Consider the following 22,961-nt stretch of genomic DNA (forward strand, 5'->3'; position numbering starts at 1 on the left):
ATTTGTAAATTATCAAAGGTTCATGAGGGAGGGAGGGAGTGGAAGGGAGGAGAAAAAATGAGTTGATACCAAGAGCTCAAGTAGAAAGAAAACACTTTGAAAATGATGATGGCAGCATATGTACAAATGTGCTTGAGACAATGGATGTGTGTATGGATTGTGATAAGAGTTGTAAGAGCCCCCAATAAAATGATTTTAAAAATATACTCTTTATTTGGAATAAACCCATTCACATAAGATTTGGTACCCAAGTAACGAAACTATGTACTTTGTTCATTGTGCTGTTTTAAAGAACTGACTATGTGAGTTGATAATTGGAAGTTCAGGATAAACCAGAAGAACACTTAAAGAAGTCCATGAGAGCCAAAATACGATCATGGATTTATGCCAGCTGAATTTCAAGAACATCTCAAAAACACATGCGATGCATTGAACCCTATTCATAGAAGTCCTGAAGAGTACACGAAGACCATCCAACACGAAGGAAGCAAAAGGATATTTAAAAGGCAGGGATGAAAGAAGGATCAGAGTGGATGTCAAAAGAGAGTCTGACACGCATTCTTAACCAGAGAGCAGCTGAAGCAGACAGAAGAAGGGAGGTAGTCAGAGGATTTCAAAGGGTAGCTTGAGAAGACAAAGCCAATAATGAAATGTGTGAAATCTAAAAGGGAATAGCCTTCTCAGCATCTCTTAAATGGAAAGAACTCAAGAAAAAAGTCAAGGCTAGAATTGAAATCGTGAAAGAGACTGTGGGTAAAATATTGACTGATACAGGAAGCGTCAAAAAAAAAAGATGAAAAGAATAGAGTCACTGAACCAAAAAGAACTAATTATCCGTCCACCATTCAGGTATTAGTATATGAGCAAGAACCAATGGCGTTGTAAGTTCAAGTGGCACAAATGCATTAGCCAAAAACAAGACCCAAGGAATTGGTGAAATACCAACGGAAATGTTTCAACAACCCATTGAGGTATTGGAAGCACTCACTCATCTATTCCAGGAAATTTGGAAGAAGTCTACTTGGTCAATTGGTTGGAGGTGATCTATATTTGTACCATTCCAAAGAAAGGTGATCTAACAGAATGTTCAAACTATAAAACAATATCATCAATATCACACTCAAGTAAAATGTTGCTAATGATCATCCACAATAATTGCAGCACTATGGAAAGGGAACTGCCAGAAGTTCAGGCTAGATTTAGAAGAGAACATGGAACAAGGTATAGCATTGCTGATGTCATAGCAGAGAATACCAGAAAGTTGATTGTTTATGCTTTATTGATTATATAAAGACATTCAACTGTGTGGACCATAATAAACTATAGATAAGCTTGGGAAGAATGGAAATTTCAGAACACTGGATTGTGCTCATGAGGAACTTGTACAATTCAGTATCAAGAAAACTGTGTGAAGAAAAAAATCCCCATAACTGTACTAAGTAGCATATGGAAAATGGAGAAAATGTTGACGTGGTCAAGGATTTTGCCTTGCTTGGATAAATAGTCAGTGCTCTTAGAAGCAACTGTCCAAAGATCATGACCCATGCCAGGGTATATTCCAATGCCTCACATGCATGGGAAATGTGAATGCTGAAGACCAAAGTAGAAGAATTGGTGCATTTGCATTATGGTGGTGCTGGGGAAGAACATTGAAATACCAAGGACTTCTAAAACTATAAACTCATCTGTCTTGGAAGAAGGGCAGCCAGAGTGATCCTTAGATACAAGGATGGCAAGACTTCATCTTATATACTTCATATATTTTGTCAGGAGGGACCACATCCTGACAAAGGATATCATGCTTGGTAAAGTGGTGGGGCAGGAACAAATTGGCAGGTCCTTAATGATATAAATTGACATAGGGGTTGCAATAATGAGCTCAGGCATAGGAATAATTGTAAGGATGGCACGGGTCTGTGCAGTGCTTTGTTCTGTTGTGCAAATGGTCACTGTGAGTTGGAACTGATTTGATGGCACCTAACAATAACATCAGCGGTAAAATTGACAGTGGTACCTGCGAAGATTGGAGCAGCAGCTTTGGTGGAGAGATTCGGTTAAGAGCATTCTGGTGGGACAATGAGAAGAGGATAATGAGTACAGTTGCTGCCATTGAGTCGGCTCAGACCTCTAGTGACCCCGTGCACTGCCGGCCTCCACCATCCTCACAAGCGCTCCTGTGCTTGAGCCCATGGTTGCAACCACTGCCAGTCCATCTCCTTGAGGGTCTTCCTCCTTTTTGCTGCTTCTCCATCAAGCTTGCTCTACTTCTCCAGTCACTGGTCTCTTCTGACTGCTTGTCCAAAGTATATAAGATGACGACTCACCCTCCTTGCCTCTAAGGAGCACTCTGGCCGTACTTCTTCTAAGACAGGTTTGTTTGGTCTTCCTTAGTCAATGTCCAGCTTTCACATGCATATCAGGCAACTGACTGAAGTTGGCCTGGCTTGAGTCACATGTACATTAGTCCTCAAAGTAACATTCTTGTTTCTCAATACATTAAAGAACTCTTATGCAACAGATATGATCATACAGAAATGTTAAAGCAAAAGAAAACAGAAAAATGAGATTGTTCACTTCTATAATCATCACCGCTCAATTTCACAAGATAAAAAGGAAACCGCATAAAAACATATAAATCCAAAGAAAATGTTATCAAAAAATGATTTCATTCTTAAATAGTACCTTTGTTGTTGTATTAGGATATGTATCCCAGTGAATATAAAATATTTTCTCCAAATTCATAGTGAAATTGGTTATCACTGTCCTCCTTTCCTCTTCCTTGATTTTTACTTCGCTTCAATTGAGGAACTGTCTAGAACCTAGTTTTTCACAATGATATGGCATCATTTGAAGGGATTATAGCCTGATGTAATATTGAAACTGAACCTCTGAACTACTTTGAATTCATAATTTATGTGGATGTGCAGATGTTGTGGTTGCTGTGTGTCCCTTGACATATTAAATGCTCTCTTGACTTAGCTCTGGTGCCTCAGGATTCCCGGTTTGGGAACTAAGTCGTACAGAGCTATCTTTTCTTCTTTCTTTATTGATTCACTTAATAAATTATTCTTAAACATTTGTTATGGGCCATATGTTATAAAAACATTTTGACACATGAATTTTACACAGATTTGACCCTATAGCTGCTGGTAGTAGAGAAGAAGAAAGAAAAATACCTCACTGTTATGGAGTCAATTCGGACTATAGTCGAGAAGAATATATTGTACTCTTCTCTACGATAGCACAGGCCCAGCTATTGCAACATTTACAAGGTTACATAACTACCAATTGGAAATGTGGTGCTGGAGGAGAGCATCGACAGTATCATGAACTACTAAAGGTAAAGCAATCTGTCTTGGAAGGAATATAGCCAGAGTGCACCACAGAGACACGGTGGCGAGACTTCATCTTACATATTTGAGTATGTGGTCAGGAGCGACCCGTCCCTAGAAAAGGGCATCATGTGTTTAAAATAGATTGGAAGCTAAAAAGAGGAAGGCCCTCAAGAAATGGATTGACACAGTGGCCACAACAAGGAACGCAGGCTTAGAACACTTGTGAGTCTGGGGGAGGACCAGGCAGTGTTGTGCATGAGGTTGTGCGTAAGGTTGGGATGGATCCAATTAGATGGCACTTAAGAACAAAACTGTGACTTCAGCAAGAAGAAATGTGAGAAGGTTAGTGTGGAAGAATGAATTAGACCGAGTCAAGTCAAGTGGAAGGAACAGTGTTTACAGAGGTGTGTGGGTGGGAAATTGAGTGCCTCATACAGGTAGGTACCAGCTGGTAGTTTGAGTTGCCTGGACTGAAGAGTTAGGGAGAGTCGAATGGGCGACAACTCTGTAGTGGCAGAAGATAAGTCATGGTCTTGAGTTCTATATTGAGTAATTTGAAGTTTAATACTGAATAGAAGTAGTAAATCAGACTAGTCCTTGTGTGATTTACTAATCTACATGATATCTTTGTATCTTGTTGTATTCTGATATGCATCAAGTTTTCCTGATTTCAGAAAGGCATCGTCTGGAGATATCGCTTGCCTCGATCATTGTCTCGGCCTCTTTTAACCTTGCTTTGTCCCTACCCGCTAACCACACTTCACAGTTCAAACCCACCCGCTGCTCCAACCTAGGACCATGGGATTGTCTGCCCCATAAAGATTTACAACCTCAACACCCTATGAGGCAATTTGTGTTCTGCTCTACAGGATTTCTGAGTGTTGGAATTGACTCCACAGCTGACAGTTTGGATTTGTTTTGTACCTATATGACCATTTCTCCTCAGTTGTGTGTATATTAGTTTAGTATGTGCTCCAACTTCCTGAGCTAAAGCATGACTCCGATGTCTCTAACCCTGTGAATGTAGACATGTTATTTAACCATACTGTACCTCAGTTTTCTCATGTATATGATGGGAATATTAATGGCACCCAAGTTAAAAGTGATTGTACGATTTTTTATTAATGATTTAATGTATACAAAACCCAGATCCATGCTTGGCATGTAGTAAGCCCCCGATTAATATCGCTACTTCTATTATCATTTTATTTTATAGCTGAGTAGATCAAAAAGAGCGTTGAGATTGTCATCGTCCCTTTACCTATTTTCTATGACTTGTGGTGCATAGAATTATTTCCTGTGGTTCTAACAACCGTGGTGAGTAGAACTATGCAGCAGTTAGGAGAGAGTTTATAGGAAATTTTGATGAAGTGATCGAAATTGCTTCTTTGTGGGACAAAAATCAACATTTAAATGATACAAACTATTGTTGGAAATGAAAGTATGGAGTTTGTAAAAAACAGGATTCTTTGCTATAAAATTGTTCCAGGAGAATAACTGCCATGGAGACTTATTTGTAAACGAGCAGATTTTAGGGTCTCAGCATTAACGTGTATGAACGCGGATGATGCACTGACCATTTCTAAGAAATAAGGCGCAGCCATGCTCGCGGGATTCTGGAGTCATCATAGTTCCTTTAGGTTGCCAAGCTCTACCCGAGGGTTGCACTTAACTACTGCCAGGTAGTTTAGTATTGCAAGACTTTTAAAGGAGGAAAGTATATCACGTACATCATTGGTACCCTCCTGGGCTCTTCTACAGAATAGCTGTTCTATAAATATTTTTAAATGAATATATTTGAAAAATATATGTATATTTATACATTTGACTTTCTTTTTAGCATGTTAGCTCTTAAAAAAGAGCTATCCATTTTAATACACTCAAGGTCAGTGCATAGTAGATTTATGTGCTTAATTCATCTGGTACGAATAGCGTAAGGATATAATTCACACGCACCGCTGTTACTCTCCAAGAACACTGCACAGTCCTGCACCACCTTCACAATTGTTATGCAGTCATTCTGTCGATCCACTCACCAAGGCTCTTCCTTTCTACCTTATGATGGATGCCGTTTGCTAGGCACTGACCTTCCTTGGGAACATGTCCACAGGTAGGAGACCAAGTCTCCATCGTCCTTCTAAGGAGCACTCTGGTTGCACTGCTTCCAAGACACACCTGTTGGTTATTTTGGGAGTCCACGGTGCTTTCAACATTCTTTGCCAGCACCAAAATTCAAATGCATCCATTGTTCTTCAGCGTTCCATTTTTAATGTCCAACATTCACATTTATATGAGGTGATTAAGAATGTCATGGTGTCAGTCAGACATGCCTTAGTCCTCAAAGTAACCTCCTTTATTTTCTTTATTTAAAGAAGTCAAGTGCAGCAGATTTACACAGTGCAGTGCATCATCTTATCTTTTGACTGCCGTTTCCATGAGCCTTTATTATGGATTCAAGCAAGACAAAATCCATGACGGCTTTACTTTTTTTTTCTTATTTATCGTGATGTTACCAGTTTTGATGGTTTGGGCTATGTTCAAATTGGATTGCAATAAATACTGAAGGTTACCATCCGTGGCCTTGATCAGCAAGCGCTCCAAGTACTCCTCATTTGCATCAAGTACGATTGTATCATCGGCATATCACAGGTTGTTAATAAGTCTTGCTCAAATCCTGATACCACATTCTTCTGATTATTTGCTCTGCATACAGGTTGAATAAGGATGGTGAGAGAATACACCCACCCTCTCACCTTTCTTGAATTTAAACCATACTTTAAACCCTTGTCCTATTCACACAATTACCTCTTGGCCAAAATACAAGTTCCACATGAGCACAATGAAGGGTTCTGGAATTCCCACTCTTCTCAAGACTATCCATTGTGGATCCACAGAGTGAGTATCTTGGCAGAGTCAATGAAGCACACATTGTTTGTTTAGACCAGGATCCATCTGACATCAGCAATGATATTCCTTATTCTACCCCCTCTTCTGATTCACGGATTCTTCCTCTGTCAATTCTTCCTCTGTCACAAATGTTGTTGGGTGATCCTCAGCCAAATTTTATTTACATGTGATATTAATGATATTGTTCTAAAGTTTGAGCATTCTGTTGGGTCACTTTTCTTTGGAAAGTGTACAAATAGGGAATTGGCCAAGTAGCTGTCTTCTCAAGACAAGAGGAAAAGATGAATGACACGATGAATGACACGATGAATGACACGATGAGTGAGTGCTTCCAGTGCATGTGGAAATATTTCAGTTGCTGTTCCATCAGTCCCCAGGCCTTGTTTTTGGCTACTGTCACCACTTGTCATTCAGGTTTTCATACTGTGGTGGCTCGTGTTTTAGGTCACTGGTATTTAAAATACCAACAGGGTCACCCAAAGTGAACAAGTTTCAGCATAGCATCCATACTGTGACCAGACTCCAAAGAAGGAACATGTTGTTCATTTCAGAGAAATTAGTCACTGGAAGTGCTAGGGACAGCGTCCAAACCTGGTCAGAAACCCAAAACCTCATGAATCGCAGCAGAAGACCAGTCCCCTGACAGTTGCACAGAATTCACTTTTAAAGTTAGATATAGTTTGACCTTCAAATATACCCTAAAAATGACGAGTCAATGGGGGAAAGTACAGGTTCTGTCATCTTACATTAAAAAATCTCCTTGATCACACATATGCTGACTGTGCTGCTACTAGTCTCCTCATTTGTTACTTAGATGACTGAAATTGAAATCAGTGGCATTAGAAATGCCATACACCATGTGGGGCAAACAGGGCGTTTATGTTCTGGTATTGCTGTGCTGGAGTCCAAGAAGAGCAATGTATAAGCCATAAGACTGTTACAACAATGGCCCTTTTGTTTTTCTTAGTTCCTCCTCAGTAGAGTATCTGAAGTACATCTATTCCTACTATAAAGTTAAAATCAGTTGTAGACGTCCTATGGATATTATCATCTTTTAAAAAAAAGCAGAAGAAAAAAGAAAACAAAAGAAATCACAATTGAAGGAAACCTGGACTGAAACATCAAAATCCTGACTTTAAGTCCAATTTTACAGTTCTCTGAATTTAAGCAAATTTCACCATTACCAGAAAGTTCTTCATAGGTAATTGCTGGGTGGATCAAGTAGATGCTGATCCGTCTCCCGAAGCTGATGATCTTTGTGTCTGTGGAATTCCAGTGTGCCTGATGCCATTTCCACTTATTCAAGCAAAAAACAGTATTGAGCAAATGCTTTAAATCTTACGCCTAGAGAGAACTCAAAACATAAGTCCCTGATTTAGTAGCTAGTTTGTTGTTAAATTGTGTTATTCCTGAGAGCTTGGACATAAATTCTCCTTTATTTGGAATAGTGAGCTTGGCGCTAGTCCATGGCCACGGACCAAACCATTGACCTTGGAATGGCATCTTGTATAAAAAGACTGTTCTTAGGAAAAATATAGGAAAGTAGTATGAATGGCCATTAAAAAGTATGTTCCTGCTTCAGGAAGGAAAGAGTGAAGCACATGTCACTCTAGTCTGGGTTGTAATCTTACTAGATAGGGGAAAACGTGATTGGGTGAAATACATGCGTATTTACATGTAAGCAACCATGAGTGCGGTAGACTTTGTTTTTAATGAATGAACAGTTGAGCTTTCCAAGCACTTTTACAGGAATATGCTGAAGATAATAAATGAAACCAGCATCAGCTTGTGTACCAGTTTAGGTTTATTGGCCTGAAGAAAGGAATTATCAGGGTTTTGCTGTACCGGCCTTTGACACTATTGATCATCTTAATAGGAAAGATAGCCAAGCTACTAGACTATATTTCAAAATAATTGCTTGTTGTGTGTATTTATATAAACATTAAGCTTAAGTAGAACAGATGATGCTAAATGTTGTAGACATAGTTCCACATAAATCTAAGAGGAGAGTAAAAGCAAATATTTATAAAGGGCTTAATCATTTGCATAATACATTCACATATTTGTATCTTGATAATAACCATGTCAATGGTGGTCTTATGCTTAACCGAGACCATTTGGATGTGGAAGGGAAAGGATCTCTTGGGATGGTATTCTCTCATGATATTCTGTTACACAGACCCGAAAAGTCTAGTGTGGTTACCAGTATTCTCTCCCAATACTTAGAAACTGTGTGTTCTTCAGTAGTTTTGCGCATACAACATTAATTATTGTGCTGGTGGGTAATTCAGTTTCAAAAGGAAACAGAGTTTTCTCTCAGATATAATCAAGATGCTTCATTCCTCAGAGGATTTATGTCCACATTTATAAAACATGGTCAATAACAACAACTGCTTTAAGTGTTGTAAAGCTTAAATAAAATAATACATGTTGTTACCCCATAGTTTCAAAATGTGATTTTTCCTGTTCTTTATATGTTGTTTAGTAAGTTAAGGTGATATATGAAGAGAAAATTTTACAAAAATAGTTTATAATGTGCATAAGAAAAGAGTAGATCAATTCAATTTATACAGATCTTTTGTGATTCTTTATAAAATTAAATTCTGATAAAATCCAATATATATCTGAGAAGAAATTACTCTGCAATAGCAGAAAAATTTGTCTTTATTAATTTCCCTTAACAGTTGGTAATTTTTCAATTGAAAAAAAATGAGATGACTTGGCTTGGCTTTTTGATTACAGCATTTCTTAAGAAATGTGAATGGAGTCATAGTGATTATTGAGCAGGACCATGTGGATAAAAGTCACTACATCTATTATATTGATTCTCTGGCATAAGCTCCAAAGTGTTTCAACACCTTGATAAACTCTCTTCACATGCTTTCCTCTCACAAGGTACTCTTACTAGGGTACAATACCTTTCAAAGAAGATACTCCTTACAGAGTCTGGGTGCTTGGGAAAAGGATGCTGAAAACTCTTGGTATCTAAAAGAACTTACAATGTTGAGCACAGCAGGAACAAGATGAGTTGTATCAGCCTCTTAAATTGCAAGTTTTCTGTGGATTTCCACTATGGTAATGGTAATGTGAATTAAATCTCAATTTAGATATTTTAATACCTTAGTTTATACGGTCTCCCATTTATTGCCTAGTTTTAAGTGCTATGAGAATTATACTTTATTACTTACAGAAAAAAATTGCAAGTAAATTAACCTCCCTTCAATGTCCTAACCCTAGGGGAATGGTAGGGGAAGAGTTGCTTGGAGGATATGGTTTTGAGGCAGGATCTCAAAAGAAAAATTGTTATATGTTTTTGGGCACCCACTCTCGGCTCAACATGTGCCAGGTATTTTATTAAGGCATCCATAATTGAATCAAGCAATGGCCCAGAAATCAGAACGGTAAAATTATGTAGCCGTGCACATAGTAAAATCAGATTCACGTTCTTCCCCACCCAGGTCTCGTCTATACTTCTTTGGGGATTAAAAAAAATGTTATGCTGACAGTCTCTCTGTCATCCTTGCTTCCAGTTGACTTAGCTAGAAGTCACTTAGTGACCGTCCAGCAGAGTGGCTTTGCCACAGGCTTCTCGCTGATTGCAAGAACGCTCGGTGGAATTAGGTGAGATCACAAGGAAACTAGGCAGAGCTACTCATTCACTCACAAAGCAGGAAAATGAACGCAACACTCATGTATAGGGCCACTTGAATTTGTTCATTTGTTTCTGATGTATTTTCTGAAGAAACAGAGATGTACTTGCATGAGTATTTAAGGTCATCCTCTCCATTAAATTTTGAGAACCTCCAGGAATCTTGAAGAAGAATTTCACACTCCTTTGCCTACCCCAACTCCCCTTTACAATTGTGAACCAAGGATCACAAAAGAAGGAGAAAATTTAATGCATACTCCTTCGGGCACTCTGACAGTATTGCTATCACCGATTTTCCAAAGTCACCAAGCTTTTGTGTTTGCCCTGGAAACTCAACCAGCAAACAACGAGGGCAGACTGCGTATTTGGTTACGATGTTTCGCTTCTTGGTGTTTTTGTAGCTCATGGGAATCTTGTTCTCTTTCTCGTGAATTCTGCTCTCAGATTTTCTGTTAAGAGCTAGTGATCACCCTGGATGCTTCCTCCCCCAACTACCATGATCCGAAGTCTACCTTGCAGGGCTGGATAGGGCAGAGGCTGTACACTGGTGCATATAGGAGCTGGAGGCACAGGGAATCCAGGGTGGATGATACCTTCAGGACCAGGGGTGTGAGGGGCGATGCTGGGAGAGTGGAGGGTGAGTGGGTTGGAAAGGGGGAACTGATTAAAAGGATCCACATGTGACCTCCTCCCTGGGAGAGGGACAGCAGAGAAGGGGGGAAGGGAGACTCCGGATAGGGCAAGATATGACAAAATAACAATCTGTGGATTATCAACGGCTCATGAGGGAGGGGGGAGCAGGGAGGGAGGGGGAAGAAAAAGGAGGACCTGATGCAGAGGGCTTAAGTGGAGAACAAATGCTTTGAGAATGATTAGGGCAAAGAATGTGCAGATGTGCTTTATACAATTGATGTATGTATATTTGTGGATTGTGATAAGAGTTGTATGAGCCCCTAATAAAATGTAAAAAAAGAAAATGATTAGGGCAAAGAATGTGCAGATGTGCTTTATACAATTGATGTATGTATATTTGTGGATTGTGATAAGAGTTGTATGAGCCCCTAATAAAATGTAAAAAAAGAAAATGATTAGGGCAAAGAATGTACAGATGTGCTTTATACAATTGATGTATGTATATTTGTGGATTGTGATAAGAGTTGTATGAGCCCCTAATAAAATTTTTTTTAAAAGAGCTAGTGATTAGTGAAAACTTTCAGGTGGAAGATAGTGGTTATTTAAATGTGGTCTCACTTTTACATCAACGTGCTTCCTATGGGCTGACTCCATTCTCCATTTCTTCCAATATGTGATAAAGAAATGACCAACGTGACCCTAATTATTTTTTCAGCTGGTAGATTTCAACTCATGTATGATTTTGTTTTCCATACTCAGTATATATTAAAGGAATTCAGACTTACCTATAGTTGAAGTTACATATATCAAAAGGACTTCTGGCTTATGACTTCTAGAATCATAGGATTTTCTTACCCCTTGGAAGAGAAAACTTCCAAAAATACTGTGCTCCTCAAAGACTGATATGATTTACTTTTTTGTTTTATTCTGGGCTTCTCAACATCTCATATACTGGTGACTAATTGTATGATTTTTACATAGAATAATTTTTCTCCCCCTAGATACTTTTATCTGCTTTTTGTTTATAATTCAGATCAATAAAGATGTCCCCAATTGTGCTTAAATGCATAATAGAACTTTTTAAGTATGTGCATTTTAAAATGCTTGGAGTCTCTAGGTGTAGCAAATGGTTCGACTACTAGCCAGAATGTTGAAAGTTCAAACCCACCTGCAGTAGCATGGGAAGCTCGGTCCAATAATCTGCTTCTAATAGGTCACAACTTTGAACGTCTTGTGCTGCATCTCTGCTCTTCACACAGGGCCTTTGCCTTGAGTCAGGATCTGCTCGACGGCAACTAGCAACAACAAAAAGAATGCCAAGAATTTAGCTTCAGGGTCATTATGAAATTTAGAAATATCAGTATCTACAAACTAAAGCCTTATAAGCTTCTTGGCAAAGGTAATTTTTTATTCTTTTCTCCAAAGTTTCAGATGATACTCAGCCTTAAATTCTTTTATTACCTGCCTAACTTAGTTTCCTTGGCTATTCATTTCACATGAAGGACAAGAAATGTGATTTCTTCTTTTAATTTAAAATGTCTCCAGCAACAATATATCATGAAGAAATTTCTCCCATCTCCCTGTCTCCCTCTCTCTCTTTTCAATTTCAATCTGACTTGACCTCTCCGTAGCAGTTGCCATCCTCACCCACCTTCTTGAGAGCATGGTTCATCTCTGGGTACTCTGTGCCTGCAATAGATATCGAAGCGGCTTCACTGACTCATTTTCCTGTCCCAGATATTGCTGTTCCCCAGGCTTCTTAGCTTCATACTTTTGTTATTTATCTGTTTATTAATAAATCATTTTAACTGGGGGCTCTTACAGCTCTTATAACAATCCATACGTCAATTATATCAAATACATGTATACATATGTTGTTTGCCATCATCATTTTCAAAACATTTTCTTTCTGCTTGAGTCCTTGGTATCAGTTCCTCTTTTTTCCTCCCTACACCACCCTCCCACCCTTATGGACCCTGATAAATTAAAATTATTATTATTTTTATATCCTATACCATCCACTGCCTTCCTTTGCTCACATTTCTGTTGTTTGTACCCCTTGGGGGGAGGGCGCTATAAGTTGATCATTGTAGTCAGTTGCCCATTTCTCCCCCATCTTCCATCACCTTCCCCCTACCCTCTTGGTATCTCTGCTCCCATTACTGCTCTCAAGGGGTTTATCTGTCCTGGATTCCCTGAGTTAAGAGCTTATATCTGTACCAGTGTACATGCTACCGTCTAGCCAGATTTGTAAGGTAGAACCGGGGTCACGATGGGGGGTGGGGGTGGGGGTGGTGAGCATTAAAGAACTAGAAAAAAGTTGTGTGTTCCATTGGTTCTTTTCTTCCCCCTTACTGACTGACTACTTCCTTCCTTGTGAACCTTCTGTGAGGGAATGTCCAATTGTCTACAGATGTGTTTTGGGTCTCCACTCTGATCTCCAGCATTTGCCATCAGTGTGTTGTTTGTTTTGGGGTCTTCTGATGCCTGATACCTGATCCTTTCGGCAACTCATGACCACACAGGCTGGTGTGCCTCTTCCATGTGGGCTTGGTTGCTTTTCTGCTATAAGGCTACTTTAATAGCTGGGCACCATCAGCTCTCTTTACCCCATTTGCTCATGCACCCATTTTGAGTTCAGCAATCTTGTCGGGATTATCTTTACACATGCTGTGCTTTAGAGCCAGGCTCATGCTGTGTTACAATAACAGTATATGTGATTCTCTTTTGCTCTGAAATCATGAAAATGAATCCATTAAAGAGTGACTAATGTGTTGAGTGTTATCTATATTATTTTAAAATTAATTTACTCATAGCAAATAGATGATATATTTAATTTTAATTTAGGATTCAGAAACTGAGACTCACCTAAGGTCCTAAACTTAATCAATGCCAGAGTGGTTTGAAGAAATTCTTTGATGACACATAATTGCTCTTGTTTTAAACATTATTTTTTATCAATTTTTACTTGAATGATCTACTGAAAGTAATTCAATTAAAATCCACCTTTGATAAGATAGACCTCTCAAATGTATAGTTCAATAAATTTTAGCAATTTCCAGTTCACCATAAAATTCTCTATGCTTCATCCAGTCAATTTTCCCTACCTTCATCTAAAGCATTCTTTATTCTGATTAAAGCACCACCCCTTCCTTCTGCTTGTTTTCAAACTTCCTATCATTGGAATCATAAGTGTGAGGAATTATTTTGGTATTTTCCTATGTTTGCTTATTTTAGGAGTTTCTTCATTTTTATTACTGTGATAGCCCCATTTTTTCCATCTATTATTTTTATACCATCCTGTTAACTATCCAGCCCATGTGCTAAGAATCTTCTACTCTTTATTTCACCCATTTCTGGGAATTTTTATATGACTTAGTTTTGTCACCTCTTGCTCAGATTTTCTTCTTTCATTGAAAATATTCGTTATATATTTTTATGCCTTATTAAGAATACTTTTCATGAAGGAATAAACATATACCCAAAAGAAGGCAGATCAAAATGCATAGCGACTAAGATTCTTGTTTAGGCAGGTACAGCTTTATTCCAAACAAAACATGTCTGACCCTTTCTCTGTGATACATGGATGACTTCAGACCTGTTTTCTTCAGTAACACATTTGTCTTATTCTTGTTAGGATGCTTTCAAAAAGGTCTAGTCAAAGCAGTGCTTTCCAAGGTGATCTGCTTAGACAGTTAAAGTTGAGGCAGAGGAGTCAGTTAAAAAGAAGGGATAGGCGGGATAAACCAGCAAGAAGAGAGACCAACAGGATGGCAGTTCCAGGGGGACATGGGAGAGGAGAAGGCGGGGAAAGGAAGTGGTGTTAACAAACACAGGGATAAGAACAACAAGTGATCCAAAATAACTGGCAAGGAGGTCTAGGAGGGCTGGATTAAGGACAATGTAACTGAGAGGAATTCCTGAAACCCAAATGAAGGCTGAACATGAAATTGGGACAAAAGGAAAGTACAAAGAAATAGAGGAAAGAACTAGGAGGCAAAGGGCATTTATAGAGGTCTAAATGCAGGCATATACAGATGTAAATATATTTATATACGATGAGGGGGACATAGATCTATAGTCGTATATTTGTATGTTTAGTAGTAAGTAAACAGATGGAAAGTGGGCCCCTACTCACGTACTCCCTCAAAACACGAACACTTTGTTTTAACAATTCAGCAGTCTGAGATGCTCATCTTCCTGTCACGATCACTGAAGACAACAGGTGTACAAGCAAATGTGGTGAAGAAAGCTGATGGTGGCTGGCTATCAAAAGATGTAGCATATGAGGTCTTAAAGACTTGAAGTTAAACAAGAGGCCATCTAGCTGAGAAATAACAAAGCCCACATGGAAGAAGCACACCAGCCTGTCAGATCACAAGGCGTCTTAGAGATTAGGTATCAGGCATCAAAGGCCAATAAAAAATTATAGCATTGTGAATGAGGGGGAGTGTTGAATGGGGACCCAGGGTCCATCTGTGGGAAATGAACATTTCCTTGCAGAAGTGCCACAGGGAGGAGACAAGCCAGTCAGGGTGTAGTGTAGCAATGAAGAAAAATACAATTTTTCTCTAGTTTTCGAATGCTTCCTCCCCCTTCCCCGTCACTATCATGATCCCAGTTCTACCTTACAAATCCAGCCAGACCGGAGGACGTACATTGGTACAGATAGGAACTGGAAACACAGGGAATCCAGGACAGATGAACCCCTCAGGACCTGTGGTGGTAATACAAGGAGGGTGGAGGGAAGGTGTGGGAAAAATGGGGAACAGATTACAAGGATCTACATATAACCTGCTCCTTGGGAGATGGACAGCAGAGAAGTGGGTGAAGGGTGATGTCCAGAAGGTGTAAGATATGAAAATATGATAATTTATAAATTATCAAAGGTTCATGAGGGAGAAGGAAGCAGAGAGAGAGGGAGAAAATGAGGAACTGAGACCAAGGGCTCAAGTAGAAAGCAAATGTTTTGAGAATGATGAGGGAAACAAATTTATAAAAGTGCTTGATGCAATGGATGGATGGATGGATTGTGATAAGAGATGTATGAGACCCCAATAAAATGAATTTTTTAAAAGTTTATGGTGATTGTTAAGGGGATTCCTAAAGGGCTATCTTGATAATTTTTTTTCTCAAAGGATACAGGAAAATCATGGAGGTTTATTAGGAAGAGATTTCATGAAAAGTTAAAGCTACATTAGAGAGAAAACTGTCAGGACATCTGCACCCAGGGATGTTTTCCTCCCCCCAAAGCACCTGCTTGTTCTCTGATGGAAGAAAGGCTGTCCTGGGAGAATGTTGTTGGAAACCACACCACATGCACCCAAAGCCCTGTTCTTGTCCCCAGAGACTTCATTTTGTTTCCCTAACAAAAAGGACATGGAAAAGAGACATAATTTAAGTATCTTGAGGATTCCCAAATTCCTGATTTCATGTGATATAAATCAAAGAGTACAGAATTCCTTGTTGGAAGGGTATTGATATGGAAACACTACCTCCAACAGTGTATAGCCCTGGATGGAGGATATGTTGAGAAACAGGAGCTTCATATTTTGATATGTTTGCTCAATAAAGATTTCTATGACTTTGTAATAATACCTGGCTGCCATAAAGTCTATTCCAACTTGTTGTTGTTAGACACTATCAAGTTGATTCCTAATCAGAGCTCAACAGAGTAAACACCACCCAGTCACACGCCAGTCTCAAGAGTTTCCTTCTGTGTGAGCCCATTGGTGCGTCCACTGTGTCAATCCATCTTGTTGATGTCCTTCCTCATTTTTGCTTCCCTTGTACTATTCTGACTCATAGGGACCCTATAGAACAGGGCACAACTATGTATTAATTTCTAAGACTTTAAATCATTATGCTGGCATGGAGCTGCTGGTGGGTTTGAACCAATGACCTGGTGGTCAGCAGCTCAATGGGTAGGCTACTATGCCATCAGGGTTCCATATATATCTGTATAATTTTAATACACAGCTAAGCCAAAGGAGAATTTTTCTAAATATAGAATTTTGGAGTACAGATAGGTGAGTTGATGGACCATTTTTGATGTTTGATTCTTTTTAGTGTGTGGCCTTACAAATAACATACAAGTTAGTTGACTACTTATTCTAACTACTTAGAGTTCTTACTCTGATTAGCAGCTCCTTTCTATTTTTCTCTTTGGTGTATAATTTTAGAAATTGAGAACTTTACTGATTTTTCCTCTAATTTTACTATTGCAAATTAGTTGAACTGAGCAGATTAGCTATATGCCTTTTTCATATTCTTTTAGGATTACACTGTTTTTTTTTTGTAATGGAAAGTACAATGACATGAGCAATTATTACTGGATAATTTTGAGAAATGAAAAGAAATTATCTTCACCTAAACTTTTCTATAGTTCTTTCTCAAATAGTGTGTCAGAGAAGGAGTTTTCTATAAGACTCTGAGTTCTTCCAGAACAGTGATTATATGATACTTGTCTAATTCCAACTCCTAATGTGTAGTAGGTGTACATAGATAAATTTAGGATGAATGTATATTTGCTGTTTAAGGGCTATTAAGAGCCCTGGTGGCTTAGTGGTTATAATCAGGGCACCATGGGCAAAGACAAGGCTTTCTACTCTTGTAAGAAGTTGCAGTATCAGAAACTCACAAGGCCAATTTTACCCTTTCCTATAGGGCTGCTCTGTGTTGGCATGGACTCGATATCAGTGAGTTCATTTCAAAGGCATACTTGAATACATTTGCTCAAATTAAGTCTCTTTAAAAGATAACATAGTATCATCAAATGATAGTTGGGGCACTGTAGAACCCCAGAACAGTTAGAGTTCAGTCTATTACACTTTGGATAGTGAAGAAAGTCCCAAAAGTGTAATTCAAGTTATATATAACAACAGCTCCACCACCACCACACACAAAAAAAGTCATTCTATTTCAGGCAATAGACTAGAGATTTATTTTACATTTGAGTGCATTTCACTTTAATTACTTAGGAAATAGAATGTCGAAGGCAAATCAGAAGATGGTGTAGTTGGTTTCTCATGGATCAGAGCACACATTGAGCAACTTAAATACATCTTGTGAACTTAACTATCAAGGTAGTAAAATGTATTCTAAGGCTGTTATCTTCAAAGCAATGATCTTAAAGTCCCTAAATATCTGTAAGTGGTTGCATTTGTGAAGTTTAACAAAACGTAGTTGGATTGATACCTCAATGGTTGAAGCCCCTGTAAAGCAGAACTAAAATCATAAAATGCACAGACAAAACAACACTGGGATAACACCCCAGGGTCTGGATTTGACCAAGTAGATCAATCGATTGTGTATCAAAAACTTTATCAACACAATCAGTACACAGGGAAAAAAAGTTTTGAGAATCATCTATCATACAAAGATTTAATTTCTAAGACCTCCTACAAATTAACAATGAAAATACAAACAACCCAACAGAAGTAGGCAACAGATAGATATATTTATCAAAGAAGATATACAGATGGCCAGTAAACACAGGCACTTTTTCATTCAAGCAAAGACACAAACAAACAGAACTGTCTGGAACTCCTTGCCATGGAATCCACTCGGCCGAGAAGTGTACATCCAAGCACAGTGCGATCTCCCACTTCCCTCCCACCGGGGCAGCTGGGATTAGGAGGCAGCAAGTACTAGAATGTGGAGAAATGGAAACTGTTGTCCATTTTTGGTGGAAATGTAAAATGGCCTAGACCCTGTGAAGAACATTTTGGCAGTTTCTCAAAAAGCTAAGCAGAGATTTACTTTGTGACCCAGTATGACTCTCGCTAGGAATACAGTGAAAGAATGAAAGAACACAGACAGGCATTTGCGTACTGGTGTTTACTCTAGCAGTATTCACAATTGCCAGAGGGTAGATTTGTCAAAAGTTAATATATAAACAAAATTGGTGAAAGGGTAAGCCAAAACTTACTGTTAGTAAATCCTAGATATCTTTACTAAATAATAATAATATCAAAATAGGAAGCTATGCTTTCTTCTTATATCCTCCATCTAGGTCTACACAGTTATGACAGCTTTATTTCTAGCTCTCTAGCCCTTCCCCTAAGAATTCTGTGCTCTTTGATTCATGTCACATAAAACATAGCTGTATTGCATCCTGGAAAGATTCTAATTGTGTTCCTTTACAACACTCTTTGAGTTTTAGTAATAAAACTAAAAGGGAATTATCAGGGCAGTGGGGTGGAAGGGGCAAGATTTCCCAACAAAATTCTCTTGAGACAATCTTTGAAGATGAAGAGGTTTATGATTGTAACAGAAGAACATTTTAAATTTTTCTTAATTTCCCTCCCTGCCAATAAATCTCCATTATCCTCTGGTGCCCTTCAGAAATCTCTTAAGATCAAAACCTCGGGATTCCATAAGAGTTGCCGTAACCTTCAGAGCTGATTTTGCCAACTTGAATTTAACTGAAACAATCGGTCTCCTTGGAAACCAAGGGGATTTTGATTGGAGCCACTTGTCAAAGGCATTTTTTTTCCTTCCAGGTTGTTTATTCAATGTCCAACTTTCACGGGTATATTAGACCATTGTAAATACCATGGCTTGGGACAGGTATATCCTAGTCCTCCAAGGACATCCTTGTTTTTCAAAATTTCAAAGAGCTCTTATACAGCAAATGTACCCAATGCAATACTTCCTTTGATTCCTTGACTGCTGCTCCATGAGCACTGATTGTGACTCCAAGCCAGATGAAGCCTTGACAATTCCAGTCTATTTCCACTTGGCAAGACGCTACCTACTGGTCCAGTTGTGCGCCTTTGGGTCTTCTTTTCATTAAGTTGTCATCCAGACTGAAGGCTGCCTTCTTTGAGCCTCCTCACCGAGGTTTTCAAGTTCTCTTCCCTTTTGACAAGCACATTTGTGTCATCTGCATATTGCAGCTGAGTAATGTGCTCTTCCAATCTGGATGCTTCTCATAATCCAACTTCTCTGATGCACTTGCTCAGCATGCATATTAAACAAGTATGGGGAGAGGATGTAACCTTAGCACACCCCTTTTCTACTTTTAACCATGCAGTATTCCCTTATTACTTGTGTACAGCCATGTCTTTATCTCTGTACAGGTTCCACATCAGCACCATGTAATGTTCTCGAATTTCCCTTCATCTCCAAGCTATCCATAGTTCATTATGATCCACACACTCAAATACTTCTGCATCGTTATTAAAACACAAAAAACATCTTTATGATATTCTCTGCCTTTAGCCAAGATCGATCTGACATCAACAGTGATATTGTTCCAAATCCTGAATTTGTCCCGAACCTCTGGCAATGTACTGCTCAAATGTTGTTGAATAATCGAGAACTGTATTAATCTGTAGCCATTCGGTAATGACAGAGACATATTGAAACATATTTTGTTTCGAATAAACCTGTGCATGTGTGAACTGGTCACAGTGGTAACTAATATCAGTGCTTTGGGACATAATCATTACATCATAGAGTACGATTTAGCAGTAAGAGAAATGAAATCCTGACATGCGCTATGGCATGGATCTACTGAGTGACATAAATTGAGATGGCAAGGGGGCGGTTAGAGAGGCTTTTATTTTTCACTTAGTGGTCATTAAGTTTCTGTAAAGGATTATGGAAATTTTAAAAAGTAGTTATACATAATGGCTTAACAACATGATGAATATAACATGCCATTGAATTTTATGAATAAAAGTCATAAAATGGATATATAGATATATATCTCAAAATGTTTGTAATTTTAATTTATATAATTTTAAACAATTGACTTGGTTTAATTATGACATTATAAGAAGTGTTCAAGTCCTTAATATTTCATAGTGATAACAATATAGAACAATTATGCTTGGAAGTGAGGTTGTAAGCAATATGAGTATTTCTCTTCAGAGTAAAAGTTTTTGCTTCAAATGGGTGCTAGAAGATGCAAGAGACAAAGGAAATTATTGAATTTTTATTTTCTCCTGTTACAGTCCAAGGATGGACTGGATTTTCAGTCCTCCTCCTCCTCCTTCTTCTAGTAGACACAGACAAATTCATTGTCAATTAAATCCCTGAACTTAAACTCAGGAGAAAGACAGCTTGCCTGGACAAGTCCATAACCATTTAAGAAAGTGACGTAAGCCTATGTTGGGAGTTCTTCAGGCTTACTGAGCTGTGTCACCGTCACCCTTGCTGCTTTGGCCGTGCACGGTACTAAGAGTAAAGCGAGGGAAGCTTTGGGACAACTGTTTGAAATATTCTCAGTGATCACTACTTATTTTTTGATTGTTTGTGGCTTGGAGGGTCTCGATGAACTGTACAGACTGTTGATTATTTTCCCAGAATACTCTAGGTTTCTTTTTTGAGTATCATTCATTTTGGTTTAGACAGTTCAGGACTCTTCTCAGCTGTTCCAATTATCACCATGGGAACAGAAAAAAAATAGACTCTGATTGAGCTCAGAATGATGTTTCCTCAATGTGTGTGCTTTGTACTCTTGCATGCAAAGACTATGTTTTCTGGGGTCTGCTGATTCCAGTGCTAAATGAGTATTATGCAAAGACATGAATGTCAGGAAATATATAATACATTTGAAAAACCAAACCATTGCCATGCTGTTCATTCCAACTCATATCAATAATATGGGACAGAAGAGAACTTCCCATAAAAATCTGGCAGCTGTGACTTGTACTGACACAGAGTACCACATTTCCTTCTCCTACAGAGTGACTAGTGGGTTTGGACCACCAACCTTCTTTTGAAAGCTGCGAGCTTAAATGTGGAATTCCAGAGCTCCTGAATGTAAGTTCAAAAAGGCCATTGCAGTGGAGTTTCTTCTGGCTCATAGTGACCATGTAGAAGCAAGTAGAACATCCCCACAGAGTTTCAGAGTTGTAATCTTTCTTGAAGCAGAGTGCTACATTTTGCTCCCGGATAGGATTTGTTGGGTTAAAGCCATCGATCTTTCGCTCAGAAACCTAATGCTTAACACACAGTTGTACCATAGATTATCACCTGTTAATATGATATGATAATATAAAAAATACTTTCTGTGGATTAATGTATTCTCTAATTTCCCTAATGATAGAAGGAAGATTTTTGTTTTCAAGAAAACATAGATGGATCTCTGTATAAAGTTCAGTCAGTTCCATAGTTAAGAATATGTCTTTAAGAACCCAATCCAAGTAGGGCAGGAGGAAAGTCAAGGGAGATGGAGGAAAGAGCTAGGAGTCAAAGGGCATTTATGGAGGTCTAGACAAAGACATGTACATGCAAATATATATAGGAGGATGGGGAAATAGATCTATGTGTCTATATTTATAGGTCAAGTACTAAGGTGGCGGAAGGACCTTGGGCCTCTACTCAAACACTCCCTCAATGCATGAATACCTTCTTTTATTAAATTGGAACTCTATGATGCTCACTCTCCCGACACAACGGCTGGAGCCAAAGTGGGTGAAAAAGTAAATGTGGTGAAGAAAGCTGATGGTGCCCGGCTATCAAAAGAGATAGTGACTGGGGTCTTAAAGGCTTGAAGATAAACAAGCGGCCATCTAGCTCAGAAGCAACAAAGTCCACATGGAAGAACACACCAGCCTGTGTGATCGAGTGGTCCCAAAGGGATCAGTTACCAGGCATCAAAGAACAAAAAATCATATAATTGACTGCACACCTCCATGATAGGATCGCTGAAGACAAATGGGTGCATAAGCAAATGTGGTGAAGAAAGCTGATGGTGCCCGGCTATCAAAAGAGATAGTGTCTGGGGTCTTAAAGGCTTGAAGGTGAACAAGCGGCCATCTAGCTCAGAAGCCAAAAAGCCCACATGGAAGAAGCACACCGGCCAGTGTGATCACGAGGTGCCAAGGGACCAGGTATAAGGCATCATGCAAAAAAAAAGAAAACACGATATAAGTGTGTGTATGTATGTGTATATATGTGTATATGTATACATGTATGTGTATATATGTATATGTATATCATATTAAATGAAGAGGGAAGTGCAGAGTGGAGACCCAAGGCGCAAGTGTCGGCCACTGGAGATCCCCTCATAGAGGCGTTTAGGAGAGGAGATGGGTTAATTAGGGTGCGAGGTAGTACCGATGAAGAACACAGCTTTCCCCCAGATCCTGGATGCTTCCTCCCCCCAACTACCATGATCCGAATTCTACCTTGCAGGCCTGGATAGGACAGAGGCTGTACACTGGTACATATGATGGCTGGAGGTACAGGGAATCCAGGGTGGATAATACCTTCAGGACCAAGGGTGTGAGGGACGATGCTGGGAGAGTGGAGGGTGAGTGGGTTGGAAAGGGGGAACTGATTACAAGGATCCACATGTGACCTCTTCCCTGGGAGAGGGACAGCAGAGAAGGGGGGAAGGGAGACTCCGGATAGGGCAAGATATGACAAAATAACGAGGTATAAATTACCAAGGGCACATGAGGGAGGGGGGAAAGGGGAGG

The sequence above is a fragment of the Tenrec ecaudatus genome, chromosome 8 (assembly GCF_050624435.1).
Source record: "Tenrec ecaudatus isolate mTenEca1 chromosome 8, mTenEca1.hap1, whole genome shotgun sequence".
NCBI classification, from domain to species: domain Eukaryota; kingdom Metazoa; phylum Chordata; class Mammalia; order Afrosoricida; family Tenrecidae; genus Tenrec; species Tenrec ecaudatus.